Here is an 18,017-nt window from a genome sequence, read left to right as displayed (position 1 = left end):
AAATAGACTTCAGACTCTTTCAACAAAAAGCTCAAACAACAATAACAAATCCCCTCCAATAAAAACACCTTTTAATTAGCTGCAGTTCTCAGGGCACTGCTTGATTACAAATTATGATTTCTAATATCCCAGTTCTGGTTTTGCATGAGGTCAGTCACTAATTTCCCCAAATTTGCAGCAAAAGAGCCATTTAATGACCCCAAATGGCACCTAGCACTTGGAAATTAAATGCTGCTTGCATTTTAATAGAAAAAATTCTCATCCTTCTGACAATTTTAGCATGAGCTTCCAGAAACCACAGGCTACTAGGAGAGATGAATCGCGTGGATGGTGCTCTCTCTTTGTGCCTCCAAGAACAGGGACTTTGGTGTATCACACTTGCAAAATTCCAGCATAGCCAGTGAAAATACTTGAGGCCATGTAAATTCAGTGCTATCTGTAGCTCAGGAGATCTTGTTTCATTCCACTGTCCTGCAGGCATCTAAGCAAGCCACCTAAAAGGGATGTGCCTTTGCTTAAATGTCTCCTTTAGCCACTTGACAGAGCTGAAACTCCAGAGAGTAATTCAGATCTCAGCTGGGCTCACTGGCTCTCTGGAGGTTCTTCTGTCTCTACTACCTACACAGAGACTGCCACATGATTAACTTCTGTGATGGAGGGTAAGTCCAACCCAAAAGACCACATTAATGAAATAAATATTATTGTCTCCCCTTCATTTTGGGAGAAACTGAGGCTCTGAGAGATGCTGTGACCTCAGTTTTATTAAGAAAAGCAAAACGAGCACATGTTCCAAAACCTCTCATCCCAATAAGTTTTGCAGGAATATAAAACCTGCTGCTAGTCATTCAGTTACAAATACAGGTACAGCTGGTTGTGGCACCAGCTGAAATGAAACCAAGTCCCAAACTACTTTTATGTCTTCTTTTTCAGACTGCCACATCCCATCCTGGACAGAACAGTCTGCAGCAGCTTTTTAATCTGTGTGCAAAGCAACAACATGTTTCATTTCTTTTTTTCTCTCATGTCTCAGAGCTGCTGTCTGAGCATAAACCACTTCCAAGCCTCTCCCATTCATACACTGGTGAGCTGGAGACAGCTGCATTAGCCACATTGCCAACAAACAGCACCCTTAGGGACAAAAGCACCTTCAATCCTAAATATTGGAGGTATCCTGTTAGAACAACACATCCAGCTAAAATTGTGTCCCACTCCTCACTGCAGGGAAAGAAGCACTGCCATGGGTCACTAAACACAACACTTCCAGGGGTACTACTGGCCCCTCAATGTGGCTGGAGTTGAATACAATCCTCAGGTCTTCCCAAAAGTCCATTTTGCATGATGGAATCTAAAAACCATGTCTAAAGTTAAACCTACACCTAAGAGTTTTGCTGGACTGAGATTTTGATGCTTAGAGCACTAAGGCAGTCTTTTAGCAATTCCCAAACCAATTTGAGCTACTAGCTTCTAGGAAATGAGCCAAACTAAAATCCAAAGCAACAACCAACATAAAAAAGAAAAGTTCACTTGCTGCACTTTGCTGTACCACAAAGCCATAATCATCAAGGCAGCTTTCAGGGCTATACTAAAAGACAGGAAAGCAAATCAAGTTCCTGACCTACACAAAATCCCCTTTTGATAAGAACTGTTTGCAGAATCAGGACTCAAGGCTAAAGAAATTCAGCTATTCAGCCTTAAAACCATAAACTTTCGAATAGCAAATAGAACTACAAGTAATCCTGCAATGTCTAACCATAAGATTACAGATTAGAAGCTCAGCACCAAACATGTGATTCTGCTTTGAAGAGTCAGAAAAGGTGGACTGAAAGCAGCCTAATAATTTTCCTTTTACCCCTGCCAGACTGCAGGAAAAGACAAGGATGACCTCCCAGATGTTAATTTCAGAGAATGGAGGAAAACATATTAAACCCCCTAATAAAATCTTTGTTTTCTGATTAGTTTTGAATGTTACAGAAAATGAAGCCTGCCTCACAGAGAGACTTGCTGGCCATACATGGTTAATGACTATATCCTGACAGTTCCTCACTACATCTTGGCTGTGATAGCTGGTCCCAAATTTACTCCAAGATCCCAAAAGCATCATCTCCCACAGGGAACATTAAATGCAGTTCTCCATCTATCATGCCCCTAACCAAACAAAGAAAAAAAAACAAGGGAAAAAAAAGTCCTGAACAAACCACCACCCCAACACCCCCAAAATAGGACAATAATTTTACTTCCAGCCATATTATCCTTCTGCTGAGATCCTGTTCTTTGAAAGACAAAGTTTTAGCTAATCATAAGGCATTAGTTATGATCCTGTAACTCTCACCCTACACAAAAAACCCTTGCAGAAGACTAGAGCATATTTGCAATATATTGTGTCTCTCTTTGGGAGTCAAATGCTTCTCAGAGGTAACTTAATCACCAATTGTCCATAAACCTGGTGTCAAGCATTGCCACTCAATTTAATTTATTTGCCTACAAAGACTGCCTTCCTGGGGATATCAATATGCAAGATTGGAAACAGCTGGTGAAACCAGAGGAAGAAAACAGACAGAATGAGAGTACATTAGGTGTTTAACTTGCTTATGAAGTACACTCATTGTAACTACCCAGGGAAGGCACAAACCCCAAACGTGGAAGCAGACCTAAAAGAGAAAACAGCCAATACAGGAAAAGGAGGGATGCATTTAATGCCTCAGCAGCTTGACCTTTACAGTAGAATAACCACAAAGCACAATATCTTGCCTCAGGGAAGAAATAACGTGAGCTCTAAGCATAACCCAATACTCTGACCAGGAGCCTGATGACTCTTGTATGCTAGAAGGCTGAAAAGGCCATTACAGGTCAACCAAAAAGTCACTGAAATGTTTGCATTTGACCTTGCCCTTGGGCTTACTTGCAGCTATGGAGTCTGAATATTTATTTCTTTGTATTCTGTAGCCTAAGAAAAAAAAAATCTTCTTGCTTCCATCAGTCTTATAATTGGCTGCAGCATATCCCAGAAAGGCTGCACTATGGGCTGCTCACTCCACATATCCCTGCCAGTGGCAGCTGCACAAACAACTCAGGGGGAAGCACAGCCATCCAAACTCTGTGCCCTGGTCAGGGAATTTGCAACTCACCAGCTCTGTGGATTTCAGTAATATGTTCCCATCATGGGACAGAGGCAGGGAAAGAATTCAGGAGTACAGGTTTTTAATAATTTTCTTCTCTCCCAAGGCAGAATTATTAGAGACTCAGAGCAGGGGCAGCTCCAGCTAGCGCTTTTAGCTCATCTGTTCTGTGTTCCTCTGTGAAGACTAAATTAATGCCAACGTGTCAAGTCTGCAGCAGCTCTTATTGAAAAGCTTCAAGGAAGGAGTCCTAAACTTCAAGGACTGAGAAATCATCAAGATTTCTCTAGCACCAAGAGAAGCTCCACCAGCCATTTCAATTCCCCCTTTGCAGTTGCAATATGGTGAAAACACACACACCTCTTGTGCTCCTTACCAGTGTAAGGAGGAAGAATTTTCTGTTCTGACAATGGAATTTGACAGGAAAGCTGAGCTGCACTCATGGAGCCTGGCACAGGACAAGGGTGGGCCAGCTCTGCAAAGGGCACGTGGCAATAAACTGTCTCCAGGGTATGGAGGAGATAGAAAAAGTTGAAGCACAACACTAAAAACATGTAACATGCCACCTGCATTCTTGGGACAGGACTCAGGTTGGTGGGTGGTGACTATTCTGCTCTCTCCTCAGCAATTTAGAAGAGATAAAATTTTTAGTACAAGAAACATCTGGGAAAGGTTTTACTCAATTCCAAGAGGTGAAGAGATTGAGCTGACACCTGGGGAGTGCTCAGGTCTCCACAGCCTTCCTGAGCTGCAGCTCAAGGAAGCACTTCATCCACGGTCTAGTTCTCAGTGGTGCAACTGGACATGCAATTGAATTTTCAAAATTATCTGTGTTTTCTTACCTAAAATTCAGATGCTGAACCTCAGGTAACTGCTTAGGCTCCCTCTAAGGTCAATGAAGGAACAAGACAGGGTCATCCCCCCTCCTCAGATTGTGGCTACACACATTTTGTGGTGATCAGCACAATTTTCAAGGCACCAAATTGACTTGCAGGCGTCAGTATCAGGGACATCTTACAAGGTGCTTCAGAAAACAGCTCTCAAAGTAAAAATTCTTCTCCTAGTTGGAGTCTGGCCAGCTTGATGTCCTCTACATGGCAGGAAATCCAAGGGCAGAGTGTCCTCTCCCAGGTAGCTGGTGAATTAATTACTCTACAGAGAGAAAGTAGCATTTATTCCTGAGGTATCCTGGGTTTTCATTCCATTCCCATAATCCCAGTATTCATAGAGTCACTAAGCTTCACAGAAAAGTGACAACAGTGGTTTAAACACAGGTCAGTGCTTTGCCTGCCACCACCAATCACTGCTCTCTGTTTCACTGAGGAAAGAAGACATATTTACAATGAGACTTCTGGAATAAGTAGAAAAGTCTCACAATAATATTTTTTATTAACAGTTTAAAGATGTGATAGGAGTAAAACTTCTTTAGCATTTAAGCTGCAGAACACCCTATCCATGAGTGGGCTGAATGGCAGGAAATGCATGATGAGATAAGTCTGAGGATATTTAAAGTTAGAAGGTGTGTAATTATCACAATTATCAAGTTGGAGACAGCAGGATGGAAATGGACAACTCTGCTTAACTGGACACCATCTATTACCACCCATATTCTGTGAGTTAAAAAGTCAACCTGATCTGCCAGGGTATTGCTAAACTAATGCACATCTGGCTCTTGAATAGCTCTTGAATATTTGAAAACAACCATTTCTCATATTATCAGCTACTGATTGCTCCTTTCCAGAAAGTAGTTTGGTATCTCAAGGCACACATCTGCTGAATTAATATTTTAACTTGCTTAAATGCAATCATAGTCTCTTTACACAGGGGAAAGGCACTTTCCTAGCCCTGTATACCAAGATCATGAAAGCCATCTATGCACAAGATTACAAGTGTCTTCACTCAGCCAGTGTCCTTCTCCTCCTCTTTAACTATTTGAACTGAAACCATACCCTCTCAGCCAAAAACTATTGCACTTTCTTTAAAAGACTCAAAATATCTGTTCTATGAACCCTAATATTCATGATTAACAGATAACTGAAGGTATCTTTTTTAATCATTTTAGTAACTAATTCAGAGAGGTGCAAAAAACTGAAAACTGCAACACACAAAGCAAGCCACTGTTAAGGGTCATTAGAAGCTATCAAACATATGAAACCAAAGAAGAAACCTTAGGATTTAGGTCTCAGTCCTGCTACTCAGGATAGTGTGCTTGGCAACAGAAATTGCCCTGTCCTTCAAGAAGGATTCTTGTTATTCTATCAGAAGCAGAAAGGAATAAAATATCATGACAGCCCCTCTACATCTCCAGGAGCATTAATTCGAGGTCTAGCCTTGGTTTAGGACTATCCTTGGTTGCATCCCTGCATCAAGTTTTTGTTTACCTGAATGTTCTTGAAACGCCTTCACTGATTTTTGTCTTTTCTTCCATGTGATGCAATATGACCATGAACAGAGTCCATTGATATTTAAAGTTCTTCCTCCTCATCATTTATTACTTGTTCGGTGAAAAAAAAAAATATATTCTTTGCTCTGTGAAGTAATGAATCCTTCACATTCCTGTAAAATAAAACAAGAGTTTCAGTAGTACTTCTGGCTGCTCCCTAAATTTCACTACCACAGCCCATCTTTTATTTCTCCTCACATAAATCACCCAGCTGATGACCAAATGCACACTGAAGAGCAAAGAGGAGATTTGTACCACAAGCTTCCCTGAAAGCTGCCTGCAGCTTGGATCAGCCCTCAATGTTAGCTCACAAGTAACTTCTGATAAAAGAAAATTAAAACCTACTGCCATTACAAGTGATGCAAACACTCTCCATTAGCCTTAGTTTCACGACAGCAAACCTTGGCCATTAGAGCAGTGTTGGGAGACCTTTCAACACTCACTACCCCAAACTATTCAAATTGTCAGAAGACCCTCACAATCTGTAGAGATGTCTCTCTCAAAACCCCTGACTCTCATCCAGCAAGCCTTGTAAAGGGCACTCTGTGTCTCTTCTGTGCCTTGGGCTGGGCTCTGGTGGGATCAGCTCTGGTGGGCACCGTTAAGTCCCACACACACACAGCCCCAAAGCAGCCCTTGCTCATGCTGGAGCATAAAGAGCCCAGTGGCTGCTAAACAAGGAAACATAAACATCTTAACAGTACTTTTATTTAATTGGCTTAGGATAGCATAAACAGTCTGTGGGAACATATTTCAGGGTAAAGTTAGCAAAGCCTTCAGGCAGACTATAGCCAACAAGGGAGGAACACAGCCCAGTCTCTCTGCACTGTGAGGGATAAACCATTAGGCCATGACATCAAATGCCCATTTTGCATTTCAGCCCTATCCTCCACAAGAGAGGGTATGGACAGCAGCCTTTGCCCACTGCTAACCCATGCAGCTTGGGGTTAGCACAGAAACTGCTTTTGTGCATCTCTGCTCTGTCCCCACATCAAACAGGGGTTGTTTGGGGACTGAGAGGAAGAAGGGGCAGATTGCTGCCTCAACACAGCTAAGGGCACTTATCACACCCAAGGGAGTATGATGATGCATAATCCATTTTTCTCCAATATTTGGGGGCAAAGGAATGAGGAACAATGAATGAGAGAAAATACCTTCCCCATTAATGCACACCTCAAAGTTATCTGTAATATACACTTGCATCTACAGAGGATAAACTAGACTTGCAACCTCTTCTAAGAGAGCAAGTCCCTGGGGAGCTTTTTCTTTTGTACTCTAAGTAGATATCTATAGGAGGAATCACTCTTTCATGCTTAAATGTTTTTGTAGTATTATTTTGCAACAGGATTGCCAGAGTTACATTATTATTGTTCCTGAATTCTTCGTTTTCTCTCCTGGAATATTCCTCTGGGCAAGCTGTGGCTTACTTTGGACTTTTACAGAAGACATTCAGAGGCAGAGGAGATAAAAATCCAGTTAACTTAACAGGCAGTAAAGTGTAGCACTGAAAAACAAGCCTTAAGGAATGCAATAGTTAAGCCAGCAGAAAACAGCACTGCTTTCTGTAGCAATTTAGGACCTTCATAAAAGTCAAGGGAGTCTAATAATGTGCAGCAATGGAGAGGGATGTAAAAGCAAGTCATCTCTAAGCCCTACAAATAGCTTCATCCAGCTCTGTGTTTGTAGGCAGGGTCAGCCTGCCAGGCCAGCCAATACCCAACCCCACCAACAGGCACACACCTGCCAGGCAGGCTCCTGGCACTGGTTGCCACAATGGGGTGAGCAGTGCCACCACCTTGCTGGCCCCACTCCTGCTGCATGGATCCAAGCACTGGAGGGGACAGACATGGCTGCCCAGCCAGCAGAGCAGCTGAGGAACAGAGACCAGGGGCTGGGACTTGCTGTCCATCAAGCAGTGAGCCCACGGTATCTGCCATGTCATGGGTGATCAGAGTTGCATCCAAATCTGGCTTCAGCTTATCCACTTGAGCTGAGAAAAGAAGGTTAGTTCATTGGTGAAAGCATTTTGTAAAGCCTTCATTTCTGCAAGACTTCATGGTGCAAACAGGGGTGACGTGGACATGCTGAGATACTTTGAAAGGACAGTATGGGTAGGCACAGCAGTGACATGGCTTCCAACATGCCCACCCAGACACCCTTTAACATAATTGAAGCCCAAACTTCCAGGTAAAAGCTAACTTAGACATAGATATATATGATGTGCAATCCAATACCTGTACCTCAGAGTAAACCAAACAGCAGAAGATTCCAATTTAGATCCTGGTCTGTCACTGACAAGTTAGGTGTCCTTGAAAAAGTCACACCACTTTCCTAGACCTGTTTAAACTGCAGAGCAGGTACAGGAAAGGCAGTCTGCTATAATGGGACCTTGATCTTGACTGGGATTTCTGATGGCTCAATAATCCCAATAATAAACATTTCAGAATTACCTGGAGTCATCCTCAGGCACTTTACACATTGCATATGTATTTATTCTAATTTAGGCACCTACATGTTAACTGTAGGTGAAGGCACCACCTTATGCTTTTATTACCCAAAGTCCAAAGAAACTGCACATCCTAAAAGCCACCTCATTGGATGAAAGAAGCTGAAACACAGAAGCTGGTAGAATGCCTTTAGCTATAAATCTGCATGGTAAAAACTGGTCTCTCTCTCCTCCAGTCTGTTCAAATCGGCTTTTATCTATACTGAGAAGCCCTGCTCCATACACAGTTTGAGGTAAAACATCCATGGTAGGCACTTGGAGCCTCCAGGGGCATTGATAACTGGCATATTACCACCAGAGACTCAGAAATAATTGGCATATTACCATCAGAGACTCAGAAAAGTCACCTTCCAACTACAATGGGTTGCTTCTGACAAAAGTCAACCGAGGCACATAATATCGTTGTTGCTCATTAGCTTTCCATTAATGATAAAATATCTGATTTCAAAATTTAATACACCTCAGAGATCACAGTGCATAATTTAATGTGCAAGCAGATAATTTGCTGATCAAGGTACATGTTTGGCATTAAGGAAAATTGTTGCACACTTTGGTTATTAACACACACACACACGAGAAAACTCTCTTCTACCAGCAAAGCATTGTCCTCTCTGGATTTTAGCTGAACCCTCTACATCTCATTCCTTTTGGATGCAGCATAAAAGCTCTGTCATCCCTGCTTGAGCTGTTTTCCCTCCTCTCTCCTTGCACATGCATCCTTTGAGGACACCCTTGGTAATGGTAAAGCAGCCCATGTTGAGGTTCCTGTGTCACATGCCTCCCAGTATTATCTCTCTCTCAGCAGCTTATGGGTCTATACCTGAATCCACTCCTTGCTTGCAATTTTAGGCATGGAGAGCAGTGATTTGGGCAGGAACTATGCTTTGGGGATTTCTACACTTTCACAGTCAGGCATAAAGGCACCTGGATAAATGGTAGATACAAATTGCTTTCAAACTGGCATATTCAAGACTTTGTGGAAATGGACATGAACATCACTGTAGAGTTTGGCTAGGGCAGAATTCCAGGCAAAAACCAGAGACAGCAATTCAAAACCATCACTTCACTCCAGGGAGCAGCAAAACCCAGGTAGCAAACCTCACAGTAATTCAAAAACTAGAAGGGTAATTTTTCACTTTCCTGCTCTATTAATTCACATTTTTTTAGGGTGAGGAAGGAGCTTAGTCAATGGACAAGTGTTGTTCCTAACCACTCAACAAAATGCAGAGGAAGGAAGCAGGCTAGGGCAGCTAGTCCTGAGTTATAGCCCAGTAGCATTTCAATAGATCTACTCCTATTATCTGGGCTATATAACTTACAACTGCTGCTGATCGGGGTGATAAACATCCCAAACAATTTTATTTACACTGTAAAAATTGGACAGAATATCAGCAAGCTGTGGAAGTCCAGATAAAAGGCTAGGTTATTCCTAGAGGTAACATCCCTCCCCTAAAAACAAGGATTAGACATCACAGGATTTATGCTGAAACCATTCTGTAACATTTTGCCTGATCACTACCCATTAAGATGCAGGTAAGCCCCTGTGAACCACTTAGCAAATTTCCCCCCCCAAGTATGAATTTGTAAGATTTATCAAGACCACTGTATGCCTGAGATCCCAGAAGGTACCAGCAGCTTGAAGAGGTTTTTATATTTCCTCTCTATCTTCAAGCTCAGTCAAATTAATAGGACTATATTGGCTCAGCCAATAACACTGACAGAAACTGAACTGGCTATTAATGATTTTAAACAGAAGCAGCCCCTGGGCTAGAAGAGGTCCCAGTGGAGCACTGCTCCAAATTTTAGCAAAAGCCAAACTTTTTGTCAATGTTTCACAAACTTCTTTAATTTTTTTTTTTTTTTACCCTTTCACTGTCAATTCCCCCAAATGCTCTCTGTGAGCAGCAGTATTCCTTACCTTCTGTCTGTGTGCAAAGTGACTGATCACAAAGAATCACAGACATATTGTCCCTTTTCCTTCTTTCTGTTAAGATATTTGGGGAACTTTACTCTCCTGAGGATAGCTATAACTGAATGTTCTTCACACATGATTTCATGTGACTATTAATCATGACAGGCTTTGTCCTTTTATTATCACACCACTTAAACTTCCTCTCCTTTCAAAGCCAAGGAAAGGCAATCTGTGTTCAGAAAAAAAAAAAAGAGGAGAACCTGGCAACTCAGCAAGTATAAGAATAAACAAAGGAGGGGGAATTAATTTCCAAAACCCAGGGACAGGTTTACAACAGCTCACTAGTCTGGATATTTCCTTTGTATGCCATCTAATTTTGGGTCAGATGAGGGGAACAGATCTGCTGTTCTTGGTTTCAGATGCTGACAGTGCTGGGAAGCAGGGCCTAAGCTGTCCCACTCCCTGCCACCAGAGCATCCTACCTACCATATTACAAAGTCAGGTCCTTGTGTGTGGCCATCTCCTGCCCTCTCCTCCCAGTGACTCCTGCGGATTTTGCAGTGCCATGGCATCGCTGTGACACCAGACACCAGGGTGTATTCCTGCTCTGCTTGTTCCTGGGAGGGGAGAATCCCCCCTGTGTTGGTCTGACTGCTCAGGGTCAGAGGTTCCTCTCTCACCAGCAGTGCATTTACACAAAAGTTGATTTTTCTAAGGTAAGGCCATGGGCAGTGCTCCCGCACCAGGGGATCTTCCCGTAAACCTCGACACTCATTTACTTGTGTGGGTCATGCACCCAGATTCAGCTGCCACAGAAGGAAATATGCCTGAGATGGCATGTCCCCAACCTAGAATGGAAAAGACAGGGGGGCACAAACCTACATGTGAAGGCAGAGCTTGCTAGAACACTCCAGGCACACATACATTTCTGTCCTGCAAACACAGGGAGACTAGAAAGCCCAGAGATCCCAATTCTTGCCTGAGTTTCCTGCACTCAACCATTACAACTGCAGAGGCAGCAATCCTTACCTACTTCAGGAGTGGCAAAGGGGATCTGAGAAGCCCAGCTACATTTCAGAGAAATGCATCTCCTGCCAGTCCTTCCTGGTTATCTGGAATGTACCACAAGGATAATTTCCTCTAGCACACTTTGAGAATTGATGGAGGTACCTGCATTAAGAGCTTCAGCTCCCTCTACCCTCTGCAGATTGCAGATTGAGGGTTACTCCAGCCCACTAAATCCCATGGATAGATGTGTTACATTCTTCCCACACCTTGCTCAAACTGGGAGAACATCTCATTTATTACTAGTGACTCTGTTTCCCTCCTGCTAGCATGCTAGAATCAGAAAAGTAACTGTCCCATTACAGCTACCAAGTTCTCAAAACCAAAGTCCAGATCCATCCAAATATTCAGGCATCTACTTTCCACTCAGCCAGCAGCAGACTCTCATTCCTACAGGAGACAGAGGGCACTGAAGCCCAACAGTGTAACCACCCATTCTCCTGAGCCATCCCTCCCTCCAGCCGTGCCAGCTTAAGTTCAGTGTTTTGCAGGTGTCTGCACAGCAGCAGTCTTCCAACTAAACCACTCTCCAAACCTCTTAAAGTCAGAGAGTTTAGGTTTTGAAACCTTAAACGCAAAAAGTGCACTTCACAACAGCTCCTGTGGGTATTATAATGAGCAAAAAAATGCTTTTAAGCGCTCTTAAGAGAGAAGAAAATGACAATGAAATTGAGAGGAAATGGAGAAAAAGATAATCGTGCCACAAGTTGCTGCTCTCATCTCCCAACTACTTCCAAGGCAGCGAGAGCCCAGGCAGCCGGCAACAGCTGCCACCCTATTAAACTGAACAATTTACAGGTGCTCGGAGGGAGCACTTGCGAGCAATTAGCCGAGCAAATTCACTTACTTCAAGATGCAGGGCCTGCTCTGCTGCTGCAGCGGGGCTGTGCTCGGCTGCCTCTGCCAAGGGGAGCGCTGCCAAGAGCCTCCCGACCTGGGGCTGGAGTGCCAATGCACAGTGAGCTGGGAAAGCCTTGCTCCGCACCAGGGCCCTGCAAGGGGTTTTACACGGCAAAGTCCCATGGGCTTTTCTCACTCTGCAAGTGCTCTCTGTGTATGGAGGGGGTCGGTGCAGTGCATTGGGCCTGTGGGAAAAACATCCCCTGCTCCCAACTCTGGCCTTCGACACCAAAGCCTTCCATCTCACTGTCTTTTTCCCTGCCTTGTATAATGGCCTCTCCTTGCTTCTATTACTTAACAAAAATGTTAATCAATAGCAATAAGCATTGCCTGGCCAAGACATGGCCACATATTATCAATTCTTTGCTTACTCGAGCTGGAAAGAAACATGGGTAGTTTGCTGCACACAGTCCTCTGCGACTCAGTGGAACTACCTGCATTTATTCCTTCCGGATGAAATTCCATCCCAGTGATTCAGGAATCAGACAAAAGAAAACTGGGATGATTGTTTCCACTGTGGAATTAATAAATAAGAACACTTCATGGTATGGTGTCTCTCTTTGTGCTACTCTTTCTCTTCCAGTTAATCTCATTATTACAAATTAGGGAGTTTCTCTTGCAGTTAAAAAGGTGTATTCTAACACATACAAAGGAAATAAACAATTAGTATTTTGCTTCAGATCTCAGCTGCAGTCAATTTATTCTTTGAGCCTCTTAACTTAAAAACCATAAGACTTTGGTGTCTTTGCCTGTATCAAAGTCACACACAAATTGAAACAGCCCCTGCTCATATCCACTCCAATTCAGTAACACCATTGCTCTCATTTTGCAATGACCTGAAAATACTTCTGTATTCTCTTTGTTTCTACCTGCTTCTTTATTCACATCTTCCAATTAAACAGCAGAAAAATTCAAAGTGCCTCCTAATTGAGGGTAATCCAAAATGAAAGCTGGCTTGAAGGCTGAAATCAAAGAGCTGAACAGGATATCTTTACTTACACCAAACAGTCCCACAATAGCATCTAGGAGAAATGATGGCTTTCCTCCACAAAAGCCAGGGTCACACTTGCTGTATAGGAATACAGAGTCACAGAGCTCAGTGCAATAAAAAATGTCGGAGTTTAATCCTCACTACTGCAAATTGGCATCCTACTCTTTGGTGGGTGCTCAGTGACAATGTTCCCAGTGCTCAGAAACATCCTTTTCCTCTGAGATTTCCTCAAGTGAGGAAATCTTTTTGGACAAGCGTGGTGCCTGAGAGTAAGATGAGAGGGACTGATGTTAGAAACTCCTTACTAAAACAATGTTTTATTTAACAGGATAATTAGAGCAAATATCACAGAGACTTTGGATGATGTTGCAAATTTAAACCAGCCTGGAAACACTTAAATTTCATGTTTAAAATTGTCAGCACTCAGGGAACTGGCTACGATGCTGTTTTTAATGTCTTGTTAGCACCTTTAGGAGGAGCCTGGCTCTTGGTCTCTGAGCAGTGGTGATTTCCTCAAGGTACAATATGCTCCAAGGGCAAACGTCTCTCTGAAGCCAGCAGGGACATGGGCTGTTAATAGCAGCAGAGCCCCCCCAACAAATCCATAAAGGGCCAAAATTAAGAATTTCATCTCCCTGAACTCCTACAAACTATGAAGAGGACAATGACCAAGACCTATATAAGTAGGTGCCTTCATTAGACACCTGAAGCTACTGGATGGATCCAGATGAGGTGCATGGGAACTGCTAAATTTAGCAGTAATGCTGACTGGCTGTGGAATAACAGGAAAGCAACAAGTGAAGATTTCTGCCCTTTCTGCTGTGACTTACTCAAAGAATTTAAGACTGCCTTAGCCATGGCAAGCAGTCAGTCACATACTGCAGGAGCACTTTCATGTGCTCCAGCTCAATTTATTATGAGTTTCAAAAATCAGATGATGGTTTCTCATATTGTAACTCTTAACTGAGTGGTAACCCTGAAGCTTCACCTCCTATTTTCATTCTAGCTGCTGTTTATTGGCAGAATCCCAGCAAAAATCCCTTGCTTTATGACACACCAATTCATGCCTAGATTAAGCTTTAGGCCGCTTGAGGTATTACAGAAAGATAACATCCATTGAGAGATGTGTAGGCTTAGTCACCCAATAAACAACATTTTTACCAGCTGGGCATCACGCCCTTATCAGATTGTGCCTTATGCATTGTATTCTTCAGTCTGCAAGTGCTTTTCTGGGATCAATTAGAAGCAGCATTAAATGCAAGAAAAAATCCTTACTGAGGAATTTCACCACTAGAAGGATTTCTTGGCTGCAAATCAGCTATGTTGTTAAAAAACAGGTATCCTTTAAGGAGACCAGCAACTCATATTATTTGAGTAGACATCCTCCTAAACTCAACTGGCACTGCAGTTTATTCCAGAGCTCTCAATGCATGATATAATTGGTGTGCAAATAGCAGAGAGCCAGGAGAGGGTGCTCAACAATAAGCAGAAGATCCTGGACACAGATCAGGCCCTGCCAACAGGGACACTCGCACACAGCCACTGACATGGTACTGACATGGAGAACAGAGGACTTCTTAATTCATATTTTAACATTTTCAAAGGGATTATAATCTGGCTCTTTAAAAAAAGATTTTTGAATACCGACAAGTCCACTGGATAAGATTTTAAAAATGTGGGATTCTGCCTGCTGGACTTCAGGCACGAAGAATTAAGATTTCACCCAAATTCTGTGTGTCCTTCCAGCAAAGCCAATCAAAGTCTCAAGTCAGTCCACAGAAAACATCAAGCATGGAGATCTTGAGGAATCTGAATTAGTGGAATTTGTGCTTAACTTGCTTGGACAAAAATATTATGTCCTTATCCCCAAAAGTATGGAGATGCTCAAGGTTTTTGGTCAAGCAAAGTTTTTACTGCTTTTCTTTTTCCAATTTTGAACAAATTGCTGCCACTGGAATAAATCTATGGTTTTTAACATTTGATAAACAAGGTGGTATTTTTTCAGCATAGGAAATATCACCTTTTTGTAGGGAGTTCTTAAAATAGGAAAAAACCACCCCAATTATTGCTTTTGACATTGAAATATCAAATTAGAAATAATACTACTGTTATAGTCATTGTCTTTAAAAATTATTCTTCAGCAAGAAAGGCAGAACCTCCAGTGTGCACACAGCTCCTGCAGGAGGCAGGCAGGAACCAGGACTCCAAGTAAAGGTTATGTCTCTGCAATGTTGATCTGTGAGGCTGAGCAGGATGGGAATCTGGAGCTATGGGGTTACTAACAGCACACCCTTTATCTTGCTAACTGCAAAGGTTATTTTGCTAACTCTGTTGTTTTTAGCACAAAAAGCTATGGGGGATTATATTTGCCATAGCAGAATAAGACAGGAGGAGAAAAAAAAAAACAACAAAGGACATGTGAATTTATCAATTAAATTTGAAGCAGGACTTTTTCATGGAGTCTGCTGTCACAGCTGCTCAAAATGGAAAATGGTGAAAATTCAGGCTCTTTGGACTGAGTAAATAACTATAATTTAGATTTAAACTACATGGGAATCAAAAGTTGAGTTTATTTTCTGATTCTATAGCCCTGCTTTTCCTCATTGTTTCTTCTCGAGCCTCCTACTGTTTATAAAATTAAAAAATCAAGCTGAGCTGAATGTCCAGTGTCTTCACTATGATTGAATCTCTTTTTCTGTGCATGTGATTGACAGCAACACCAAAGAATGTTTTCCTTAGCTAACCAACACTCTGGCTTCATTTCATCTGCCTTTGCATGGGATCTTTCAGCCCTTGAAAAGAGCACCACTGGGAATGACCTACTTGTTGGTAACCTCCAAGTAACTCAGACAATTATTCAAACCAGTTCTGCCAGATAAGTGATGGAAGAGTTTCATCCATGAAGCTTGCAAGATAGCTCTGGAAAATGGCAAAACACCTCTTAAGCCTATCTGACAAAGTCCCTGTGCAAGGTTAAGGGTCCTTTTTCACTTTATTGTCTGTGCAGGGGACATAGACGTTGTTTTCACCAGCAGTTCTAACAGTTCTAAGTCACTGTAACTTTCAAGCCCTTTGTGGCATTATGAATCTTATTTACATGTGTGGATAATAAATGCACAGATAATATTGGTGCACTATCTGAACAGCATCCACCTTCACAGCATCTCATCTAATGACTTTTGAGGCCATAGACTGCAAAATCTGGTGTCTGTACCAGGCTGTTTTAAACACCATAAATAAGACCCAGAAGTGAAATAATTTCCTATTACATATGCCAACCAGCCATTGTCTCCCAATTAAATCAGTTAAGGGTCAGAAAAAAAAAAAAAAAAGAAAAAGAAAGAAAGAAAAAAAAAAAAAGACAAAACCAATAACTTAACATAAAAAACAAAACAAAGCAAAAATCCAACCAACCCCCTAACTCCAAAATCCAGGAATATGGCATTCTCTTTAGTCTCTATCATTTTTACTTAAGGGATCTCGGCTGATATTACTGCTGAGTGCTTCAGGAAATCTGGCTATTTAAACCTTTATATATGAACTTCCTCATATATGCTGAAATATATCCCTATAAAGACAGTGGTAGTGGAGTGAAAGGCTGATTTCCACAGAGAAACATTATTATACCTTATTCAGAGATAACAGAGCTATCTCTGGGCTAACAGTACACACATGGCAGCACAATTACACTAGAAACCAAGGGAGGCAGAGCAGCCTTTGCTTTTTTCAAGGCAGAGGACTTGAAAACTCCAAGGAAGAGGGAACTGAAGGACAACCACTCATTTTTTTCTCTGAAGAGTATCCAGAAACAATTTGATTCAAAGTGCCATCAAGGCTTGAGAAAAGTTGCAGAAGATGAGGGAACTATTAATGGCAAGGCTGTATTTCAGCACCTGCTCTTGTTTTGCTTCAGGTGTGTTTTACGGGGCCGAATGTTGTGGTTCGAGAAAAGTCCACGGGAGCACAAGGCCATGCAAGGTCAGGAAAGCGAAAGCAGAGAGTGCAATTTCTGAGCTGGGGAGAGCAATCAGCACAGAGTGTGGACATAAAAAACTGACAGGGTAAAATGGGGGTGGCAAGACAAGACTCAGGGAATGCAAACTCTGCAACAGCAAGAAACAACCCCAGTCCAAGGAGCAAGTAAGAACCTGTCCCCATCCTACAGCTTGGCCAGTAAAGACTTTAATTGGAGTAGTAAATGGATTAATGCTCAGGGTGAATAGTTCTATTAGGTGCATTAAGCTATAAGGAATACTTTGTATTTTTCACTTCTGCATATCCTGTTTCTACACAGGGTAACCCAGAGAATGACAATTATGACACATGCAAGAGAACTACATACAAGTGAAGCAAAAAAGACAAAAATATGCCAGACTCCTAAATAGCACATTCTAGATTTCTTGATAATCTTCAGATTTAATCAAATAGCAAATAGTTAGCTCTGTATTTATATCTTCCTGGCAGAAGGCTGGATCAGTAGTAGATGGATATTTGCCATCTGTTTTCAAAATCTCTGAAGATCATCTTAAATACTCAGATCAACAGGATCCTTACCTGGTTGCTAATGTTGACAACCACAATTCTTTGATGCAGAGCTTTAATTGAATTAGATGCTTCAGCAGTCACTGATTCATCATTCTAATACTCAGAGCAACTCAGATGAAAAATCTGCACGTTTCCAGTCCTTCAGAGGTGGCTTTACTAGGAGAAGGATTCCGTCCATCCCCGAAGCTATTAAAGATACAAACATCATGGCACTGAATCATTTTTATATGACTGCTGGAACACCAGCCTGAATTAGGGCTGTATTTACATAAATCAGTGTGGTAATGGTCTTCTCTACCTTTTTTTTTTTTTTTTTAGTTAAAAAGAGAGAGAGGAAGTGAAGGAAAGCAGAGAGATATTGAAAAAGAATGGGAGCTGCAGTGACATTCAATAGAGTAATTTTGTGCTGCTACAAATCACTGTCTAACCACTAATGACAAGCTATGGATATATATACAAACAGCTCAAATAAAAAAACCCCAACAACTCTATTCCAATCACAGTAAAACATTTAATATCCAATGCTACCAATTCAATCA

At 41.9% G+C, this 18,017-nt stretch overlaps 1 long non-coding RNA gene across 1 annotated transcript in view; it reads right to left on the bottom strand.

Moving 5' to 3' along the window:
• Window positions 1-17,633, bottom strand: part of LOC139592133 (uncharacterized) — a 343,580-nt gene extending 325,947 nt beyond the window's left edge. The window contains exons 1-2 of the long non-coding RNA XR_011679906.1: window positions 17,488-17,633; window positions 5,498-5,672 (exon numbers count right to left, since the gene is read on the bottom strand). This is a non-coding gene — a long non-coding RNA (uncharacterized lncRNA). The remainder of the gene's footprint in view (window positions 1-5,497; window positions 5,673-17,487) is intronic.
• Between the last annotated feature and the right edge of the window lie 384 nt (window positions 17,634-18,017).

Source organism: Agelaius tricolor, unplaced genomic scaffold (assembly GCF_023055355.1).
Source record: "Agelaius tricolor isolate 1412-34295 unplaced genomic scaffold, bAgeTri1.0.p SCAF_8, whole genome shotgun sequence".
In the NCBI taxonomy this organism is placed as follows: domain Eukaryota; kingdom Metazoa; phylum Chordata; class Aves; order Passeriformes; family Icteridae; genus Agelaius; species Agelaius tricolor.
The sequence above is the reverse complement of the archived record's forward strand: the minus strand, read 5'-3'. Positions and strand labels throughout refer to the sequence as shown.